Source organism: Rhopalosiphum maidis, chromosome 1 (genome assembly GCF_003676215.2).
Source record: "Rhopalosiphum maidis isolate BTI-1 chromosome 1, ASM367621v3, whole genome shotgun sequence".
Lineage (NCBI taxonomy): Eukaryota > Metazoa > Arthropoda > Insecta > Hemiptera > Aphididae > Rhopalosiphum > Rhopalosiphum maidis.
The window spans coordinates 68,000,838-68,025,711 of NC_040877.1; the positions used below are offsets into that span (position 1 = coordinate 68,000,838).

At 21.8% G+C, this 24,874-nt stretch overlaps 1 protein-coding gene across 1 annotated transcript in view; it reads right to left on the minus strand.

Annotated features, from left to right (window-relative positions):
* Positions 1-19,803, minus strand: part of LOC113547905 (RYamide receptor-like) — a 56,729-nt gene extending 36,926 nt beyond the window's left edge. The window contains exons 1-2 of the mRNA XM_026948481.1: positions 19,552-19,803; positions 9,226-9,309 (exon numbers count right to left, since the gene is read on the minus strand). The gene's annotated coding sequence lies outside the window, so the exon portion shown is untranslated. The remainder of the gene's footprint in view (positions 1-9,225; positions 9,310-19,551) is intronic.
* Between the last annotated feature and the right edge of the window lie 5,071 nt (positions 19,804-24,874).

Consider the following 24,874-nt stretch of genomic DNA (forward strand, 5'->3'; position numbering starts at 1 on the left):
TACCAGACTGGCCATTTTGTGACGTGTCAAGCATATTATATTGAAAAAAAAAGGCAACTTATTATTCAATCAGTGTTAATTTTAGATCATAGTGATAAGAATGTCATATTGAATGACAGCAAAATATATAGGTACTTAAATAAATATAATAATGTTTTATAATGTTGAATGTACCTAATACTCAATTCGTATAATATATTATAATTCATTATATTGAAGTTTAATTAACAAGTATGTTTTATTGGCATAAGAATAGGTATTCAATATCTATTGGTGTTCATGCGCGTTTATTGTTATCAAGTTTGTATACAAATAATACCAAAATATATATAATATACTGTAGACGAATTGGTATCTGACTAAAACCTATTCAGAGGAAATATAGCAGAATTGTTTCCTAACTTAACATTTCAAACTTTAACTGATATAAATTGACGAGCTAACTATTAAATATATAACTTATTAATTAAGTAAAATTAATTTGAAATTGTTATGGTTTATATTTTAGTAAAGTTATTGTACTATTAGAATAATATCGTTTTATAGCTTATATTTTTATTTTTTTATGTTATAAAATGTATATCAGATAATGACTTAGAACTTTGATGCCATATTTATATGATAATAAGCAATTATTTTTGTTTCTAGATAATTGTAAGTTGAAAACAATCAATATATTGTTTATAACTTACTTTATAGTTATGTTTTCGATACTATTATTTTTGTTATCTGAATTCAATATTTTGTATTAAATATAGACTACAAATAAATGTAATGCAATGTTTTCCAATAAGATATATGTAAAATAAATCTTGCATCATTTTTCCCAACTTGAGATGGGATAACGTATATTTTGTACGAAAAGAATAACTCATGTGTATAATATAAAATTTACCTCAACTACGCTGTACTAAAAAATAGAGATATTACTATAGTGCTTTTTATTTATAACCATAATGAAATAATGTTTATTGAATTTTCTTTATACTAAAATTTAAAAAATATAGAAGTCAAAATTATTGATATATAAATCTATTGTCGAATTTACATTCTACAAATGGACTCAAATATCATCTATTATCGTAAATACGTAATTACTAACATTGTTTTATTTAGCTTAACATAAAAATAGAATGCATTTAATAAAAACAAAAGTTATGGGATTTATTGCAAGAAATTAGTTACCTTGGGGATTTATTGTCAAGAATATTTTATTATATATCAATAATGCGTGAATATATTTTAAGCTAGAACTTTGGTATCAATTACACTATTTCCTAATCTGTCACTTACAATATCGTTCAATTACAATATTATATTTTATCCAGGAGGTATACATTATACACGATGTATAACCAATAAAAAAAAAAAACTGAACAATTTTTTACTTTGAAGGTTGTATTGTATTTTTGGATAAATGATTTGATATGATATGTACTCTAAACAGGTAAAAACTAAAAATCTAAAGTGTTTTTCAAAATTACCAAGAACAACAATAAAAATTTTTGATTTTAGTCGATAAAAATTGTCAACAACAGTAGAATAAAATTCAATGAGTTCATTTAATTTTTCATCATTCAATTTTGAACTACTTATCAACATTTGAAATACAGTTATAAAATAGCGAAAAAAAACGTATTTTGTTAATAGCAATATATCTTGACCTATTCATGCGCGACAGCATAGATAATTTATAGTTCCAGTTATATTAATATGTTCAATGATGTTATTATAGTACTAATTGTATTATTAATAATCATTTGTTATCTTAATATGGAACTATTACAAAATGATTATTTTTGTTGCTAATAACAGTTTATGTAGAATTTAATAATCTTATTAATCTAACGTTAGTTAATAAAATTTATTTTATATAGCTCGTTATAAGTATGGTCCAAGGAGAGGGGTCTTAACCCGGGACCCCCTAGTTAATTTAGGCAAGATTTTCGTTAAAAAAAGTGTTTTATACTTCATATATAAACAATTCATAATTGTGTCCAAAGCTTGATTTATTTTTTTAAATAATTCTCATCATAGTAACTAGTTTCTATTTGAAAAGAAAACTAGGAAATAATTTAAGAATCTTGTTTTAAAATTAAAATTAAAATTTATTATTTCAATATATTTTATATTATTATATTTCATGCGCATACGTAATCTAATCTACATTCATTGATCACTATAGTGTTTACTTTAAAAATAATAATCTCTGCAACTTCAATATACTCATAATATTACATCAAAATATTTAAATTTAAAATGCATATAACGTCAATCATATTATTGTTTACAGTAGGTATTTAAAATAATTATGTTAAATTAATTAATTTAATGGTTCACTAAAATTCAATGGACTAATCATCAGCCACTAAACCATGTTTAAGGATCATTAGCTCAGTATCGATTTATTTTATTTTCATTCAATGTTTAATGATTGTTTATTGTTTATTCAATCAGTCATGTAATCTTAATAACCTCCTTTAAATGAGTTGAGTGATTTTAACATATCCATTATAATAATCATGACTGGTAGTAAATATTTAGTAAATTTCCCTATCTAATACATCAAGTTACCTAATTTAATATTGATTTTTATTGTCTATGTTATTTTTTTTAATTATGCATGACGCATGTATTGAATATGTATAATTTATAAAATAAAAAAAAATGATTTAAAAAAAAACCGTTAATCAGTTCAATTGTTTACTAGTTTTTTATTGTACCTCGTCATTAGGTATCATTATAAACAGTAATTTAACGAAGTTTGATGAGAATAATCGTAATTTATTATGCATATTTTTTCACTTTTTACCAATTTTTTAAATAGTCAGTAACACATATACCGATAATTCAATAATTTTATGTATTATTTCATCACCTACCGTTCTTTCAACCAACTAAAATTTATCATAGGTAGTTTATTTATTTTATGAATGGGAATGTCATTTTCATGAAAGAACTAGTGTAATTTATGAGGGTTGATAATCGTGTTTTTCCATAAACGTTCATACGAATTCTTTATTTTATACTTAACCAATATCGATAACAAATAAATGGGCATTATATGTTTATATGATTATATATACTATGAAAACATTGATACAATTAAATGTTCGGATTATCGATATTATACAGCACAATGCATTTGTTGAAACCATTAATACTATTTGATTTACTAAGTATATTTTTAAAGTTAGGTATTTGCACAGAATCAGAGTATGATCAATATTCATTTTAAAAATATAATCTAAAAATTATCCATTTGTGGATAGTCTATAATATAATAATGTAAATATTATTAAATTATTTAAAAATAGTTAGTTAATTTGTAATTTTTGAGTAATTTCTTATATTTATTTCGAGGATAAAATATTATAAGCCTTTAACAAAAATTGTTCAATATTTTTATTTCATCATATAGTGTTATACAATTATAACATGATTAAATATATTTTGTCTCGACTAGCTGTTGTTCAAAATATTATATATCCACTAGTAAAGAAGTATTTATCAATACATTAACCAACAAATAATCTTTGAACATCATCTACAAGACATGATTAATATCAAAATATATGACATCTGAATATCATGTATTTTATAATGTAAATCAAGTATTTTTTTTTTTTTTTAGCTTCTAGAAAATCGAGTATATTCCTATAAAAATTCAAAAAACATAACTTTCGAACATATTTTTCTTTCGAAATATATATAAATATTTACATACTTTACAACTTTTAGCGAGATGAAGAATGTATTGGTTTTAATATTATGAGAGTTTTTTTAGTAACTTTTTATAGTAGAACGTGTACTCTGATCTCAAGTTCGAAGAATATTTCTAGTAGACAATTCAATCTAGTCTGTACTTTTTTCAGTAAATATTTTACTGTGTATACAAAACAATCAATACGTAAAATCAATAGTATTTAAATAAAATCAGTTTTTGACCAAATTCGTTTTGTTTTTACGTTGTAATTCAATAACAGATACCTAACTGTAGGCATTTTAAGTTGAATACATTTAATGAATTAAATGTTCAAATTGCATTCCTAAGATTAACAAATTGAATAAAAAGTTTTGAATAAGTTTTCCTATCATTGATTTGAAAAATAAATTTAGTATAAAGTAACATTATAAAAAATTTGGCCAAAATTTGTCAAATTTCCAAATTAGTTTGTAGTTATATAGACTGACATACAGTTTCTGCTAAAAAATAGTTTTTTAATCGATTTATTATTGAATTAAATTTGAATCTATTGCAATGACCCACTTAATGACGAAGATACCTAATATGCAGAACAACTTACCTATTTTTTTTTTTTACTTAATATATACTATTGATTAGGATTAGTATTGAATAAAATAGCATAAAAAATAATGTATTAATATACCAAGTTCATATTTAGAATGCAAAACGGAACTCTGAAGCCTACTATATTATGAATTTGTGTAACTGATAAACATTTATGTATAAAAAATGATTTAATAATTAAATGTCCTGTATAATATTTATATATTTATTACAAAGTAAAAGTTCAGTATGGAGTCCAGATAATGATGTATTGAAGTGTTATTTTTAACCTTACGCTTTAAGAACTGATTTATAAGGAAATATTACAATAAACATATGTTTTTATATAAATATGTTTATGATTAGACTTAGGAATATCAGATTTATATTTATAATTTTAAATTTTGTATTAATAAATATATAATAAAATATACTTTTACATTTATATTGTAATATAGCAGGTAAAAACCGTCTTTCAAACAATATATTAATCAATGTAATCAATGTGTTAAAATTAGCAGATTTTAAATCAAAATTAAAAATTGTTTTTATCTGGTGATCAATTATAAAAAAAAAATTCAGTAATTCTAACTTTGCCGAAAACAATATTATTTTATAATATATACGTAGGTATATATTTCTATTATGACTCAATGGAATCATTTCTTATTCGTCATCTATGTTTGATCTTGATCGAGGACAAACGTAAGTCATACGTACTTTTTAAGACTGGATAAATAAACTACGAACAATTAATAAACCTAACAATTTGACTCCCAGTCCCAGTTTTAACAAACCTAGTAGGAAATAAATAGTGGACAGATCTTCAACTGGATAGAATTAAATATGCCTGCGAGTTGTAAATATGTATATTCGACCTTCTTTTATGTCAACGGTTGAGTATGTTAACAAACACAAATTTACATTTTGTTATTTATTCAGGGCAATATACAAAATATTTGAGTACACAAAATAATTATTAAAATAATTGTTTGTCTGAGTATGTTTTTCACTTCTTCTCAAACTATAAACAGCTTTATATTTGTAGAAAAAAAAAATTAAGATTTTTTATCATTTTAGTTTCAGAAATTGATATATTTTTTTAATAATAAATAATATTTCATAGGATATTATCTATTTATTTTTAATAATAAATAATATATTATAATGGTATATGATTAATATTTAGTTAAAAATGATTATTCAAATAGAAATAATTTATGACGGAGATATTTGTAAAAATAAAAAAATAATTTAAGTATCCATTTACCTGGTATAATTTCCGAACCTGAATAATCAACATAATATTTAAATTTTTTGCAATACTATTGTATCTGTTAATGAAACAAAATTTTTAGAAATACTTTCTGTATGATATCCGTACATTATTAAATAGTAATCTCATGGTCTTAATACAATCAGTAAAAGTGTACATATTAGGTTAATAATGATATGTATATTATTGGATATGATTATATTTTTAGTTTGAATGATTTGTTTGTTTTAGTGATGTTTAAACATATCAATATACATTTAAAATAGTCGGTTGAATAATATCACCATAATATTATACCTTTCTGGAAAAAACAAATAGTTTGTTTTTTCACACATTATAATGGATATACAGTAGGTATAAAAAATAATAATCGGTATAAATTTTAATATTATTTAAATATAACACACTATAAACCAAATAAAGTGTTATTATTATAAGTAATCAATGAGGTAATTATATAATAAATAATTAGGTTATATGTTTAAGTAAAATATGTATAATTTATTATTATTTAACGTTATTAACAATTTGTTTGATTTTATTTTAAATATAACTAACCACGTTTGTTTAAATTAGCTATAATATAATTATTATTATTATCATTATGGGTAAAAAATGTTAATTTTATATTTATTGTAAAATGTTAATAAGGGTATAATTAATATAGATAATAAAATAATTAAAATTAAAAGGGAAATATAAAAAGTTTAAAGACCTTTAAGTGAAAAGTTTATCCACATGGACGTGAGTTTCCTTCCAACTTGCTATTAGGTGATTTTGGATAGGATTAAAAATTCATTATAAATTCTAAGCCGAGCGATAAATGTAGGTATTGATTTTACAATGATTTGTGTTTTGTGCTTTAAACACTTTTTGTGACATTAAAAATTAATTTATTTTCAAAAATGAAGGTGGTTTCTGGTAAAAATTGAATCTAATTGGTACTTTGGCAAGTCAAAAGTAAAAGTTAATAATACAATTTGTATTTTGGAAAAAAAAATAAGGAGAAACGGGGATTTTTCCACAAATTCTTTTTTAACAAAATAGATTTTTTTTTTTTAAAAAATAAATAGATACTTGACATTTTTACAAAATTATAATGTTATTGTTATTTATTTACAATAAAATTTTCAAAATATTTCGACTAAGTTTGAGCTATTTATAAGAAATGTTAAATTACTTAATGTTTTTAGAAATTTCGATTAAAAATTACTCACAGGATGAAAATGCTGAAAATTTAAGTCAAATCCCTTTATATGTTGTTTTTTTTTTTAATTATAAAATCTGTAATCTCGATTTTTTTTATTAGTGTTTTAAGTTAGAATTTTAACAAAATTTATAAAAACTGCAAATCTAGCATATTATTTTGGAGTGGAAATCCATATAAATATTTGTTTTTGTACCGAAGATTCAAAAAAAACTACTGAAAAATATATTTTTTAATAGATGCTTGAAATTTTCATCAAATAATTATATTATCATTTTCATTATACGATAACAATTTTTAACTGTTATTAAACTGTTTATAGGCATGACAAATAGTTTAATTATGATTCGTATAGTTAAAATTTGAAGACCTTACGAATATATGTCTTATATATTTAACTTTTTACAGTATTATTAATACGATAAAAAATTATAAAAATATCATTAGTATTATAAAACGCCTCTCATTTTATAAATCATTCATGTAAATTATAATTTTCATATTATTTAAAATATTTTATTATGGCCAAATTAAATTACCTATAATATTAAATAATAAAATAAACTAATACACTTTTGTATATTATTATTATTTAATTTTCTTTTGGAAATTCGCGAACATGAATTTTCTTGTTGTCTATTTGCACGTGCAAAAGAAAAGACTTAAAACCTATATTATTCTGAAAGTTAAAAAAATGAAATAAATCTATTTCATAGATATTTTTTACACTTTTATAATTCTACGTAAAATATATTAAGTGACATTATATTTTATCCTACAACGAATAAAATGTATGTATATTTATTCATCAAATAGATACCTAATCGTTTTAATTTTATCGAAGTAGTTACTATTGATATAACATTTAATACATATGTATATATAAAAAAAACATATTATTCTAAATGTAAGTTCTTTTAGTAAGAAAACTATTTTTAACTGAATCGGATGATGTACTATAGGTGTTTATAATTTTTAATTTGTAGGATATTATTATTGAATTATACCAAAATAGTTTTATTGAATGGTAAAGTTTTTCAATTTTATTAGAATATAAAATAAATTCCTTTTTTAAATTTGTAAATCATATAAAGACGTGAATAATTTTGTTTTATTGTTGTAAAACTACCTAGTAATAAAATATGGCAAAATATAAAATACATTTTATAAATCTACAATTTAATAGAAAAGTTACACATTATTTTACAATTCAGATCTACATATCCCATGTTTTTACCTATACTTGTTTTCGTTTTTCAATCCCATATTATGTAAAGTTTTGAACATTTTTCGCCAATAAGTGTTTTACAACAATAAAAATGCATGTATGTATGACCAATATAGTTTTCTAACTGTATTCACAAAGACTAACATAATCTATAAATTACATGAAATGGAGTAAAATTATTTTCATAAGCAAATTATATTATATTGTCAGTATAAATGTTACTAACCTCATCTAGTCTATAATCTCATAAGATGTTCACTGTCTACAACCGAAAAAACAATTATATGTTTGTAAAATATTTTCCTACTTTATCACAGAAATTATTTTATTTTCTGAACATTTTATTGTATGTCTATTTATGTTTTTAATATTTTCATTACAAAAAAAAAAATAATAATAAAACGGTGTACTGTATAGTTTTATAAATTTTGATTCTATCACATTATTTAGTAAGTTACTGTTACAATTAACAAATGTATTATGTTTTAATACAATGATAAGTCGTGATTCCATTCTATCATGGTTAATGAATCCATTAGTGTAAAACAATTCCATTGTTTATAAAAAATAATTATTTACCAATGTAATTATAACAATTTTCAGTCCACAGAATAATTTTTTTCTTGTATAAATTTCCAATTATATAAAATTTTAAATTAAAATTTTAAACGTTTATAAAAACTCGCATATTCTATGATAATACATAATACATAATTAATAATACGCTTTGGGATAAGCTATTTTCATTTTTTATTAATTTCACTTAAAACAGTTTTTAAAAATATGTGTAATCTAGAAACTACATGTTAATTACGCTATTTCTCCCGATTATAAATATAACCATATTAAAAAAAAAAAAAATACATTCATTGCTCTGCTCAAAATTTTAAATAAATTATTAAGAAATTTGTATCCGGTATCTATATTTTACGTATAGTACGGATACGTAAAAAATATTAGAATGTTATAATAATCAGTGATATTGGTTGTATAACATTATACCTAAACTATATTATATGTTTGTGTGTGTTTATATTAAATTCCATACATTTCTTTGAAATACTCTGATTGTATTTTGTTGATTACTATTATTGTTGAACTATGGTATTCATCAACACCATAAGACATTTATTGAATTATTATATTTTTAAAACATAAATGAATGAAACCTCTTATTGCGTTTTGTATATTATTTTTTTCTTAATAATTTTGTGGTAAATTACCTATCTTTAGTGACTTGTGATATAGACTTTATCCATTGTTCTTTTGACGTTTTTTTCTACTATCAAAAATGTGTCTGTAGTAATCTGAAAAATATACAAAATTATACATGGATTATTTTTTTTTTTTTTTTAATAATTATAAAAGTTCTAAACATCTACGTAGCAAAAATAACTACAATGAATTAGCACGAATTTATACACTCTTTTTAAAATGTATTATATCTAAAATTATGTATGACATTATTTAGACGCACAAGTACTTGCTGATAAACTAATTGAAGTGAGATTGAAGGTAGATTAATTATATTCTGTGATATTTTGTTGCCAGACGGTGAACAGTTTCTATCATTTTCAGTATTTTAGGTCTCTTGAGAATTATTATACATTTTACCAGGGATAGAAGCAATAAGTTAGATATAAGTCTGGATAGAAGCATAGCTTTGAGATGGCTTAATGCGGTCCCAGATGTGTACACTATCTTTTCAAATGAACCTTGACAGAGGTTTATATAACATTGGATTTGTGTGAATCGAAAGTTTTGATTTTTGTTTTTAAATTGGTTCGTATTGTATAGAGCCTGCTACTGAATGCTTATTTTACCTTATGTAACAGGCCAAAAAAATGATTAGTATGTAAAAATAGTTCAATAGCTTGGTTTTTGTGCTTATACTTATAATATTAATGATAACGCGTGGAAATGATATAAGATATTAAAAAAGATGACCTTCATTATTATTCGTTATTTATAATTATATGTATTTGATTTACATCTTATTTAAAACTTTTCTTAAGGTATAAGTTTGTTTACTTAAACAAAATACATGGTTCATTTAATTGTAGTTAAGTAATTGTTAGGAAACAATTTTACGATTATTTTTTAATTTTTTTTTTTTTCAAGCTATTTATCTTCATTTTATTTGTTACAACGAATTGTTTATATACTACTTTAATCTACAATAAAGATTTTTAAATGCATTTTCTATCTACAGGTGCATTTAGGAAAATATTGATTTTCTCTAAAAATATTGCTGTTTTTTGAAATATTTTCTTATTTGTACAAAACCCTAGTACATACTTCTATATATTTTTCTAAATAACAAAAAAAAAATATTAACGGAAATTAAAAAAAAAAACAATTTTGATTTTTGATCGAACTAGAAATACACAATTGTAGACTTGAAAATTTCACTGATTATATATTTTATGTCTATACAACATATATAATTTATATTAGCATATAATACTATTGAAAATTGTTTTGGCCCCTTTCATGCTATTTATATGTGTTTTTTTAGTGTTTTTGATTGTGGATTAGTTTTATGAATACGATATAACATAAGCTATTGCAATACGTAGTTGGGTTACAAATTGGAATCAACTGCAAAAGAGGTAACAATAAGACATAAGTGAATTGTGATTAAATATATCAATAACAGTAATATGTACATAATATATGATTACAACAGCTTTAAGCAATGAAGTATTTAATGATCCTATGCGTGCCGTGAAGATTGACAAAAATATTATCTACAATAGTTACAATGAAATAGTAACTAGAAAGCCCCACAAAGCATTTTTTTACGAGTGGTTGTAGTTAGATACAGCGCTAACCTATAGTAGATATTATATATCAGTGATTCTATCTAATACAGTAGCAGCTATAATACTATAAAATACCATTGAGATAACATTAGAACAACATTTTTCATTGGGTTTAAAAATTATCGATAATCAAAACCATAATAATAAACCACGATAATTACTAGTTTGACAGGTAACTATTGTTATTTACTAAAAAAATAATATTAGTATTATGTATAACATCATTTAATATAATATAATATATAATCAGTGAGATAAATTAAGATGGCAAAGTATTAAAATATTATCGAATCAGTGATAAATGATATGTGTTCAAATAAAAATTATTTCTAATAAATAAAATATTTTTAATATAATTTTATTGTAAAAATTAATATTTTAATATGATTCATTAAATTATGAAGAATTTTGAATGATAATACGTATATAATTAAGTAATATTGAATTTTATTAAACGTAAATGCATTACTCTTTTAGATGTTTCGTAAAAATATAAGGTTTCATAAAATTAATAATTGCGTATATATATATATATTATTATGTATAGTAATGGGGCATTTTTTAAACGAATGGACATTGGACCATTGTTAAACAAAACGTCAGACTAAACATGACATAAGAAATAAAATTTCTTAAACTAAGATCACAAAAAAGGGAAATATTTTAATAGTATTTTATTTACATTTACATTTACATTTATACCTATACCAAAAAAGGAATTTTAAAATTATTTAAAATTTTATTTGATTTGGATTTTATGTAAATTATATATATAATTTATATATTTTATGTTTTTTTTTTTTATGTATTTTAAAATACAAAATGTATATTATATTATAAATAAATTTTGTTTATTTATCAAAAACCCTATGAATGGATTACCAAAATAAAAATTCCAAACTAGTGGGTATAGCTCTACTATATATTAGGTGTTAAGTGAGTCACTTTCATAGGTGTGTTTAATTTTAATTCAATGATATATCAATATAAATTAAAAACGATTCTGAAAGGAAACGGTCTATCTGCCTATATAAGTAGGTTTTAAAATGCGTTTTTTTTATACTTGTAACTATTAGTCATTTATTATATATTGTTAGTATTTAATTATTATGATATTATGAAATATGAATTTATACCATAGCATATAAACTTACATATCTCAAAACTTAATAAAAATTTTTTTTAAACACGGTAAAACAGTAAAAATACTTATTTTACCTATTATAGTAATACCTATTTCTATAAACCTTATAGTATAAATAAAAAATATTTTAAAACAAATAAAAAATGTCATCATGTATAGGAAAATTCCTAATTATATAATATATGTAACAGTGTTGAGTTATACAAATAATATTTATGATTTATTACAAAATAATTAACATTGTTATTTTTTATTAAAATACAAAATATTGTTCAAAGTCGAACTTCTTAAAATATCTACAAAAAATAATTGTGTTTGTATGTTTATTGTTTATATATATTATTTTTAGTTCCAATATGAAATACTTACGAGGAATATATACCCAATTTTCAAATCCTTAGCTATAAAAATTAAACATTTTTCAAATTGTTTACTACAAATTACTTTTAGTTTGTAATTTTCGTGATTTTAAGAAATTTTATAAACATTTTAACTTAAAATACTTATAAATAAGATTGTGCGTATATTTGAATAAGATACAAGAAAGATTTATGTATCAATGAGATTTCTAGAAAAAAAACAATGGAAATTATTCCGTTTACAGAAAGTGATAAGAAATGTTAATTTAAACAATTTATGTAAATTTCAAATGTCTAAGGTTATTAATTGTTTTTGAATTAGAACAAACAATTTAATATTCAAATTTTTAAGGTTTTTTAACAAATTTAGTCTAAATTCAAAATTTCAATATTTATAAAAAACTATTGTGACTGTCAGTTTGTGATATTTTTTAACTATGAAATCATTTAATAAAAACCTCGTATCTAGTTGACAAGCTTTTTTAAGCATTCATAATTTTTTTATCGATATTTACAAAATAAATTGACAATTTAAATTTTCTATGAATAGCTCAAAAAAAGTAAAAAATATATTTAAAAATTGATATCATAGTATAAATACGAGTATTCTCAGTGGGATCCAGTATTTCATTATATAAAATTAAAATTAAATAAATAAATAATATAAGCTTGGTAAAATTCCATTTTATGTGGTTGTTAGTTTTTGAATTATAAAATAAAAAGAATTAAATTAATTTTAAAATTGGTTTAGAGTAAAAATTGCCATTTAACCTTAATATTTTGTTTGTTTTTCGTGCTTATAAAAAAAGAATTGGAAATTTTTAATTTTAATTATAAAATACATCCGAATTGCTGATAAAATAACTTTCGAAGATTAAAAATAAAGTATTTTATTTATTAAATATAGCATGTGTATCAAAAAAATAAAACACATTTTGTAAAATCATACACATTCTTCGCTCTCTTTAAAATACTAGATATCTTATAACATCATAAATTTTGAAAATCATATTAAGTGAAATTAATATTAATATTTTTTGCTAATTTACACTTGAAATTATTATTCAACGTATCGTATTCTATATAGTATGCAACAAGTCTAATGTAAATGATCCTTTATACTATACACTATATCGTAGTATTGAAAAGTGTAGTTCTACACGCACATCATACATACCGTATATAATGTGTAAAATATTAAAAAACAAATAAATATTAAAAATATTTTAAAATATCCCATATTTATCTCACGATACATTCCTCTAAAATGTATTTTAAATAACTACAAAATACAATAATTCATATACCATATATATGTGTATAATATATATTTACAGTAATTTACCGTTTGTCAATTATTAACAAAAAGTACCATCATCAATGTACATTATTTTTAATTTTTAGTAAAATGCCTTACAGCTTACCGTTTTTTTTTTTGTAACTATAATTTTAATAATACAGAAATTTGAAACACAAATACTTCCATTTCTGCCGTAATAAAAAAATTAAAAGCGAGTGAACTTCTTCTCTTTTATTTTTGTACTTTTTATTTATATTTTATGAAAATATGTTTTACTTCAATTTAAAATAAATCATATTATTTTACAAGTTGAATGTTTATTTCTGGTTATTGTAGGTATTTAATTATAACCGATTATAGTTATAATGTACACCTGTAAGCTGTAAATAACCATATTCAAAAACACGAAAACGTCGAAAACATGTTATTATATAAGTGAGCCATCGCCAAAAAAATTCGGCAATACCTTGGAATAATTTCAATTTATGAACAAATTCAAATAAATCCAACTATAAAGGAAAATAAAGGGTTCCCCATCATAGGTCTTTATGATGAAGTTAATGAAATGTATTGAATAGTCACTTGACTATTGTGAATACTTATTCACTGTTGAATCCATCTAAAAAAAAGTTCATTAAATTTATGAATCCACTTGAAGTGGATTATTTGTTTACAAAATTTATTTAACTCAAGTACCAAGTGTCGAGTATAAACCAATGTCTTTAAAATACATTTCATCTAATATGACACACTTTTCAGTTCCGCCGTATTTTTGTGATTTTGAGATGTTATGTTATTACTGTAATCGTTGTTTAATGGTGTTTTAATTAAAATCTCGTAACATTTTATTGTTAGTCAAATCATTATAAGTTATTTAGTTATACAGCTTTTATTTAATAAATTAAGTAAATGCTTTATTTACTTTGTTTGAAAATTAATATCATTGAGTTATTATAACTACAATAATGAGTTATATAAAATTCTATAATATTATCTTATTAGTTTGTTGTCACTTACTACTTTATGCTTTAAACTTTTATATTATATTCTTATGAAGATTGTATATATTTATAAAAAATATAACATAAAAGTTTAAAGTATTCTTTAATATAAATATAAATAACAATATATTATACAAATGATATAATCAATAAAATATAATCAGTTGTACACACAATTTTCCACTTTAAATGTAAACTCATAACTAATTTATTTGTATATTTCATAATATCCGGGTATAATTACAATTTTAATTATGATTGCTCTTAAAATAATATAGTAATTAAAAAAAATATGATGATATGTATAAAAAAATATATAAATAATTAAAAAAATTAAATAGTCTAAATGATTCATGATATTGTTATAATGACTATTACAACAAAAACTAAATAAATAATAAAACACATTTAACACTTTAACAATAAAATTAATTTCTAATAAATAATAATGAAATAAATAATAATTTATTATGATTAATGGCTTTTAAATTGTTGATGAAATCGAAATAATAATATTTACAAGTATTCAATCTATCAAAAAAATGAAATGATAATTTATAGAAACATTCAAAATAATATTTATACAATATGTATACTATGTTTAATGCTATACGACCTATTTGCAGTAACATTTATATAATAAGTAGATTTTTTGTAATGCCATACAAATTTAGACACACGTCAAGTGAGTTTGAAATGTGATTTAACTAATGCTTCTTAATATATTTTAAATGTAAACTACATGTTAATTATATTAACATAGGTACAATATGATTTTTTTTATATAATCACTTATTTTACTGAAAAAATATTAGTATATTTCATAAGAAATATCTTCTTAGTATAGTAGGAAGGTTGTCATAATTCTTCTAAGAAAATACTATACTTCTAAAAGTAAAAAATACTCTGAGATGTAATTAAAAATTTTGGTCCATGAAATCGTTTTAAAAATAATATATGTTTGCAGTAAATTGTTGATCGATTAAATTATGATTTTTGCGAATAACGATTAATAAGGTTTAAGACCAATGTACTGAGAGCTACAAGAAAGGACAAAATGCTAAGTCTTAATATCCCACGGGTTAAAATTTATGATTACTTGTATTTAAATCAAAAAATCGTATCTTAATACTGTACATAACAATAACAAAAAACTTCCTTTAAAACAATTGAAAGTTGGAGAATAATAATTCATAAATTAATAAAAAATTGTTCATATAATCAAAATTTTAAATATATGCGTAAGTTAAAAATAAAATATCTACATCATTCACCCTAATTTCCTAATTTATATGTGCCTGAACTGTGAAGATAACGGTCAAATAAATAGTATGATTGTTACTATATATACACAATATATTTTGTAAATATTTACCTTATTGAATAAAGTATAAACAAATAACATATGCTTTAATTCTCTAATGTAAAAAAAACAAAAAAGGAGTTTTATGTAACTGTGATTATCTTGAAAATGATCGTACTGATTTTTAAAAATTTTCAAAATATAAATGTGTCAGGCTTCTTAAATTTCAACAATAATATTTTTATTCGTATCATATCTTGTTTATCAAACTTTAAAAAAACTAATCAAATCATGAGAATTAAACAAAATTAAGTCACACTCTCCCTTTAAAACATATTGTTTTTGGCTTACAGCTCCAAAACTTTATTACGTATTTCAAATCTATGATAAATCCGTTTTACTTTTTTTTAAACAATGATCTTTGTACTTAAAATATACTATCCAAAAGTCTAAATTTATTGAGGGGATTTTTAAGCTCTCAATCTTTACCCAACAACATATAAAAATAAAAATAGTTATATTTATTTACTACTAAAGAACTAATTGCTTTTTTTTTGTCAATAGATAAAATCAACAAAATACGAATCATTACCTTCTTATTCAATTATTTAGTTTAATTTAGAAATGGATTTTAAAAAAAACTATTATAAAACTGATTTATGGTGAAAATATAAATGTGGTAAACGAATTCTACCCTTTTTCATGCTATTTGAAATCCGAAAATTTAACTTTACTTGTTATTAAAAAGTAATCATATACACATGAGTGGTGAAGCGTTGTTGTTGCTGTAAAGAAGTAATCTCATATTAAAATTTGTTAACGTTAACAGCGCGAAATACCGTACAATAAATTATACCATATAAATTTGGCATAATATATCAATACAGTAAAATGTATAGACAACACATCACACCGATCAACGAGTATAAGACAGTTAAATTGTCAAAATGTAAACTTCAAATATTTATAAGCAAAAATTATGTTCCCACATATTTCAATATTTTTAAATCTCCATAAGAGCACCTTGATTAAATTTTGAAACTTAAGCAGAGCTATGCATTTTTATAAACATGTATTTATCAAAAAAAAAAAAATAATTAAAATTCCAAATCGTTTGTATTTTCCCTCTCCCTAAAACCAACACTTTGTAACAACAATCATTACTTATAGGTCACAATATATTACTACTATATAATACTAATTACATATTATTATGATGTATTGTTATATGCATATTTTTTTTTTTACTGAAAATTAAAGATAACTACTTTAGATTTTCTATCTCTAGTAATGCATATGGTTAGAAAAAAATATATAAAATCTTAAACATGCATAACTCATGGTAGTTTCTAACTAAAATATATTATAGGCAATTATAAATTAATTGATTCTGTAAAAACAACCAATTAATTTCAATCAGATTTACATTTATATTTGGCTATTATTAAATTATAAAATACATAATTTATTTATTATATATTTTATTACAAACCATTATAATAGTTGAGTAAGTTAAATTAAATTAAATATTTTTTCAAACACCTATTTGTAAAATATTATTGATAATTTTCCAGTAAACTATAACATTAAGAATTACTTCTGTTTGGTTTTCAAAATTATGTGTGGGTTTGTTTAAAATATATTGCCATTGTATAAAGTTCGCTTGGTAAACAACAGATACTCGATGAGAAAGTGTAAAGAGATAACAAAAACTAAACTTGATTTAAATTTTTTTTTGCTTAATATTCCAAACGGTGATAATAATAATGAATTTTAAGGGATTATTATATATTATACCATAAATATTTTAGATTAGATAGTTAAAAATGATCTGTCAAAAGAGTCACAATTTCCATCCATCAAATAACCTCAAAAATCAAGATTGGGCCAATAACAAACAAACAAAAAAAAAAAAATGGTATTGTGCTAACATTTATAATTCTATTTAAAATATCGTAAACTTGATACCAAAATTATTGTCACAATATTATTTACAAGCTAAAATTCAAACTAAAATCAAATGAAAAATGAATAATATTTAAGTGATATTAGACTATTTTTTCAAACAAGTTATATAAAAATAAAACGTTAATAAGTTATGAACCGAATCAAAAAAGCGATAATATATCAATTTTAATAACCAAAGAGATGACGAAATGTTAATCTAATAATTTATAATAATTAACAACATTTATTTAATAATTAAAACATTATTATATTTGTAATAGTAATGCGAACAAAACCCCAGGCTTAGAACAATATTCATGGCTGATGTTTAATGGCTTTAGAATTTCAAAATTCCAATTATTATCACTTAAGCTACATATAATGATGCCCAAATTAGCAAAATTATCAACGAAGTTACAAAAAACAAAATATATATATTAATCATTTAGGTACTTTACAAATGTTGCGTCGATACATAATAATATTTTGTTTCAAATATATCCGAAAGCCGATCAAATTAATATAAAATATTTGAAAGTTTGTAATATTTATCTAAAATATGTAAACGTTTTGAAAGTATTAGTATTTCATTAAAGTACTGGAGATTAAGTATATTTAAAAATATATATTTTTCTTAACATTCTTGTAAATTTTTTATAATATTCATAAAATTAAAAAAAAAAAAATGTTTGTCAATTTTATAACTAGGCTTTAGTATAATATTATATTACGTATCTCTCATTTTTAAAATGAATTCAAATAATTCAGAATGATGTACAATCCAATATATATTATGAATATATGGTTCAGATGAAATGCGTAGTTTGACCGTAAATTAATGAAGGATAAACATTTTTTTTATGTAGTAAAATTATTATGCAAAATAGAAAGAAAGAAAAGGTCTTGAATAAACTGCCCATTGCTTCTCAATTATTATATCAATAGAACAATTATAATAATATTGATAATAAAAACAGTTACTGAAACAACTAAGTAAGATCTAAGTGAAAAAATAATAACAGTTTTTTTTTTTTTTTAATTTAAATTAATTGATAATTTATAGTAAAACATGAATAATTAAAATATATTTTGTTAAATTATTTAATTTAAATTGTTTCTTTTAATTTGTTAAAAAAAAAGTTTCCAATCCAAATTACACTTAAGTTCAGATTTGTTATAAAAATAATGTATTTTAAATAAAATTGTTCATATAAATAGTACACATTATAAATTCATAAGTCACTGTAAATATTATAATTTCTTAACAGAAAATAATACACAATATGGCATTATGTAATACATTAAATAATATAATTAAATTAACATATCATATTTTATTTCTTTAAAAATGAAGAGTTTTTTAGAAAATTTAAAATTCAAGTCGTGGTTTTTTTAAAAGTACTTTACAATAAACTAAATTTTTAAGTGTCTTTAAATTGTTATTAGTAACAAAATAATGAATTCAAATATCTGGTTAAAAAAATTTTAAATTCCGGCATCTTAAAGTACGTTTACCCCCCCCCCCCCGCCCCACCCAAAAAAAAAAAACAAACTATCAAACAATTATAATATTTACATGTGTGCAATTTATATGTGATTATAAATAATTATATTATATACTATGATGGTTTAAATTTCTATTAATCTAATATAAATTCATAATTACTCACACTGTTAAACTATAAGTTGTCGTTTGAAACATTTTGTAACCATATATTAATTAATCTTTTGTTCCTGTGTTGTATGTACGAATAAAAAATAATTCAATGAGTAAACACCATCGTAATTTTAAATGATTGAACCGAACGAGAGAAGCGATCGTGAATATAAGCGCTTTGGACATTTTGGTTAACCGCTTGGCGACACCGGACTGGCAACCTTAAACGTGTGCTCTCGCGTTGTGTTGCCTTGCAACAACCCCGCGCAAGTCCTGAACCCTTTTTAAGGCCTTGTATTTACAGATGCACTCAACAGAGAATGGCAATACATACTCCGCACTGTAGGTGCGTGCGTTCGTATGTGTATATGCGTATGTGTCTGTGTGTGTGTGTGTGTGTGTGTGTGTGTGTTGTTGTTGAAGTTTTGTTAAAGTTTTGTTTTTGTTTTCTGTTATTATTATTATTTTTTTTTTTTTTAATTAAGTACGTAACACAAAAAAATCAAAAACAAAAAACATTATATACGTGTTGAACAGTACATTTTATTTACCAAATAAAATGGATGTAAACGGAATTCAAATTAATTTAGTTAACTTTAATAAAACTAAATAATATAAATACATTAATTGTTTTATACATTTCTGGTAACTATTGTCTATTTATATAGTCGAAAGCTAACAACACAGTTTGTTATAATTTTTTAATACACATGTAGGATGTTTTTATTTTTTTGACTAAATTAGTTTTATTTTTAAAATCAAATTTGTAAATATATAAAATATATTTCGTAAGATACCTTATTTTATAGATAATTTTTAATACTGAAATAATGCTGGATAAGGGTTTAATACCATTACTTTATATTACAGTTTTATCCGACCGTTTGACGTAAAATCCGTAAACACTGTTATAGAATACAACACATAGTAGACACATTATATTTACACTTTTACGAAGTGTTTATATTGTAATACATTTGAGTACAGTGTATAACAAAATATTTTTATATATTCAAATATATAAATCTTTAATGGCACGTTAAATTTTAAATTTGTAGTTTCACTAAATTTTCGTTTTCATAAGTACTTCACTGTTCTGTAGTTTATAAGATAATTGTTATTTTTTTTTTTGTAATATTATGGTATGATAAATCAATACAATTTTTATTTGCATAATAAAATTAATTTTTTTTTTTATTTAAAAATTCAAAATATGTAGTTTCTAACAATTTGTATGATAATTTGTATTATTATACTATCCATAAGCAAGTATACTTCAGGTTCCATGTTATAGATATTAATACTTACAGTAAAGATGTAATCATTACTATTTATCATTTAAACTTTAAATAATAAGATGAATTTTATAAATATGGACCCCGAGGAAAACACATTCTGTTTACCTATCTAAATATTATATTGAATTTAATAATATATCATTAAATAGCCATTTTATTATATGAACAAAACTTTATACGTTAAACAATTTATAAATCACACACAACGTTTTCTTAATTATGAATTATTTCAATCATTCAATTACAAATTAATAAATACAAAAAAATAAAAAGATAAAACTGTACGGAAATTTTTGAATACGTATAATATAGAGCACACTGTAAATATTTAACTTTTTACTATACACGTTAGGTATTTCATACTTTACGTACTTAAGAATTAGAACGATTTTCATATAAGAACTTATAGGTTAACGACTTATGAGTCTCTACGGTAATCAGTTATGTATAAATAATTTAATATATTCAGTATTCAAGCTTTAATAGATCATTATGAATTGTAAATTATGTCGTTATTAAGCCAAAAACTATGAACACATAATGTAATAATTTTATTGATAATAATGATAACACTACCCAAAATAATATTAATTTACCTTTTATTGAAATTATAGAAAAATGTTAAAATATTTATAAGTCAACCCTTCTAATAATAATATGTTATTGTAAGTTGATACAAACAATATAAATGTATTATAATATATTATAATAGAATATTTTTTAAAATAAATTATCATTTAATTTATATTGAGTAGTATTTATTTAAATGTATCAGATAAATTGTAGTATAATATAGCAAGTCTGTCAACATTTAATACTAATTTATTTGTTATTACAATAATAACCTAATTAATTAATAATTGCACAGATATATTTTTTCATATATCCATGCGTTTACCTATTAATTCAATTTATTCAATATATCAGTTGATAACCTAAAATAATATTTGAACATCATTAAATCAAAAAAAATAAAGGACTTAGAAAATTAGTCTAATCTTAAATTTTTAATAATTATTAAACCTAGGGTTCTGTATCAAAAAAAATTGTCAAAAAAAATAAAAGGAAAAATTACAAAATATAAATGAAAATAAATACAAAATTCGTTCTCTTGACAAAGTATCTCCTCTGGGATGTCTTTTCAATCTATTATTCCTGTTCTGTATATTATTGTATCAATTGAGTTTAATGTTCAAATTATAACAGATTGCTAAAAAAAATATATAAAAAAAAAGTTATCATCAAAATATGGGTAGGATAATTTCAATTTATTAAATTGTGTAAAAAAAAAAATATTCATATTTTAAAGTCTTTATAAATTAAATCAGAACATTGCATTTAATAAATGTTATTAAAATATATTATAAATATTATGTGTTTAATACTATTCTAATATTATTCGGTAAACGTTTTTTAATCCTATTTTTTGAATTCATAAAATGGCATTAAATGTACAAACCAATAAATAAATAAAATTATCAAAACATAATTTTAATTTGTGTAAAAAAAGTATATGTTTGCTGTCATTTAAATTATTGTTTTGGTTTAAATGATGTGAAAAATTACGAAATACTTTTTTCTATGTGTCACACGAATGTTTGATAAATATTAAAATATATTTTATTAAATGCATGTAAATATCACAAGAATTAATACATTCATATATTATCTATAATATCTATCCATTTATAATACTAGTCATGTAGTCAGTTTTTCTATTGTACCATATAACTTTTTTAATATGGTAATAAAAAATTGATGTTATACTTAGGTACATTGATAAAAGAAGAGAGGTTAGCTTATAATTCATGTTTAAAAAAAATACATCAATATGTTGACATTATAAATCCAGAGTTTTCAAACTTTCTTGACATGTTACCTACATTGTTAATAATATATTAATATGCGTCATACTTCTATGTTTTAATAATACCCATAATAATCAATTCTAGTATTAAATTTGATAAAACTTAGCTGAGTGCATTTTAAGAATATGAACAATAAAGCACGGAATTGTTTAAAACTAAGAGGGCATTGTTTATAGACTGTTAAGAGTATTGTTTTATTCGCCACACATTAAAAAATCATATGAATTTTTGAAGACTAAACGGGGATTTCTGTTGTGAATGAATGTCCAATATAAATAAAAACAGATGGTACACGACAATCAAAGCTTCGACATGTGGCTCCGTTATATACTTATATCTACTACTAAATGACGCATAACTGTATCGTTGTCAATGTTGTCATTACAATAGACTCATTATAAATCATTGCATAGATGTCCATGACCAATTAATAGCTGTCAATTGATTTACAGCAGGAAGTAAACACTTAACTATATAATCGTATTTGTCGATTACAGGTTGGTAGATTAATATAAAATTTAGTAATCACGCAATAACGAATTTCTCGTAAAATGTAATACAATATACTCATTTAAAATATATTTTATTCATTATTTAGACTTTAGAGATTAAAAAATAATATTTTGATATTTATAACATAAAATATTATATTCATAGGTAGGTAACAAAACTACAATACATTTCATGATATTTTATATTATATGTTTTAATATCTTCTACCATAAAATCAATATGATATTATCGAATAAATAATTTTTACAAATTCTATTGAATAATTATTTGTTAAAATAAAACTGTAAAATTAATTGTCTTACTAACATTGCTCATAATTTGTGGAGGTCTAATATTGATTAATCTATTAAGTATTAACAACATTATGTAAAGTGACATTTTTTCGATGTAATCTTTGAAATCATAAAATCCGTTTTATGAAAAAAATCTAAAATAAGTGAGAATATACAGAACCATTTATCAAGTTTATATATTTTTTTTCATTTGGTCTTTTAAGAAAATTCAATTATATTTCTAATTGAGTGATGAAAAGTTACGGTTCTCTTATTTTTTTTAAACTTAATTTAAATTCAAAAACACCAATATATCATGAAAAAAAAAACTTTTAATTACTTAAGTACGGATCTGTAAAAATATAAAAGTAGTACAATAAATAATTATATATTTATTATGTTCGCATCAAACGATCTTATTTGAAACTATGTAGTTATAAAACTTCATTGAATTTTAAATAAATTGATATTGATGCTTAAATATTATCATACTGAAAATATATTAATATATCTATTATTATAAATTAGCATACGTTTTTATTTATATACTCATATTATTCAGTTAACAGATTAAAAAAAAAATATATTAAATATTATTTAATATTAATTAGACGATTATCAAATAAAAATAAAAATATAATTAATAATGACAATGACGCAAAAAATGAAGACGTGACTTGAAGACTAAAACCAAAATACACCAAACATCGTATCTCATAGTCGTTCATTGTTATCCCGGTCTAAGTCGTGTAGTATAGCTAGTCTCTTATAATTTTCAGAATGACTACCGTTGAATAGTTCACAAATATTAAGAAATAATAAAAAAAAAATATTTCATATTCCATTATAAGAAAAATATTTCACAGCCAAAGTTTTTTTTTTTTATGTAGTGAAAATTGTCTTTCTTAGTTAGCCTTCTCGGTTCTTTCTCACGCAAAACAGATTTTGCGTAAATATTTTTAATAATAATTATAAAAGCATAATTATTTTACATACCTACATTTGTAAGACGGAAACTACACATGCAGGCGTAGCATTTTCTTAATTATTGTTTTACTGAGTAGCCTAAACACATTTCTGATAAAATTTTAGAAACTAAAGTAATATAAAACAGTTGCTGTAAATAATTTGACATGTGTGATACTGTACATTATTATATTTTAGAAAAAATAAATTATTTTTCTTTAATTATCAAAGTTTTGAATTGGAATTTAATGAAGATATAAAAAATTACATCCGCATAAATGCTTACCTAATTCAGAAATGTTTATCACATCTTTTATACATATTAGTGGTGACAAATACTTTTTCTTTTACGTTTGAGTGTGTGATGAATGGCACTAAAAGTTAACATAGTACGAAAATAACAATAGCGTACGTGTACT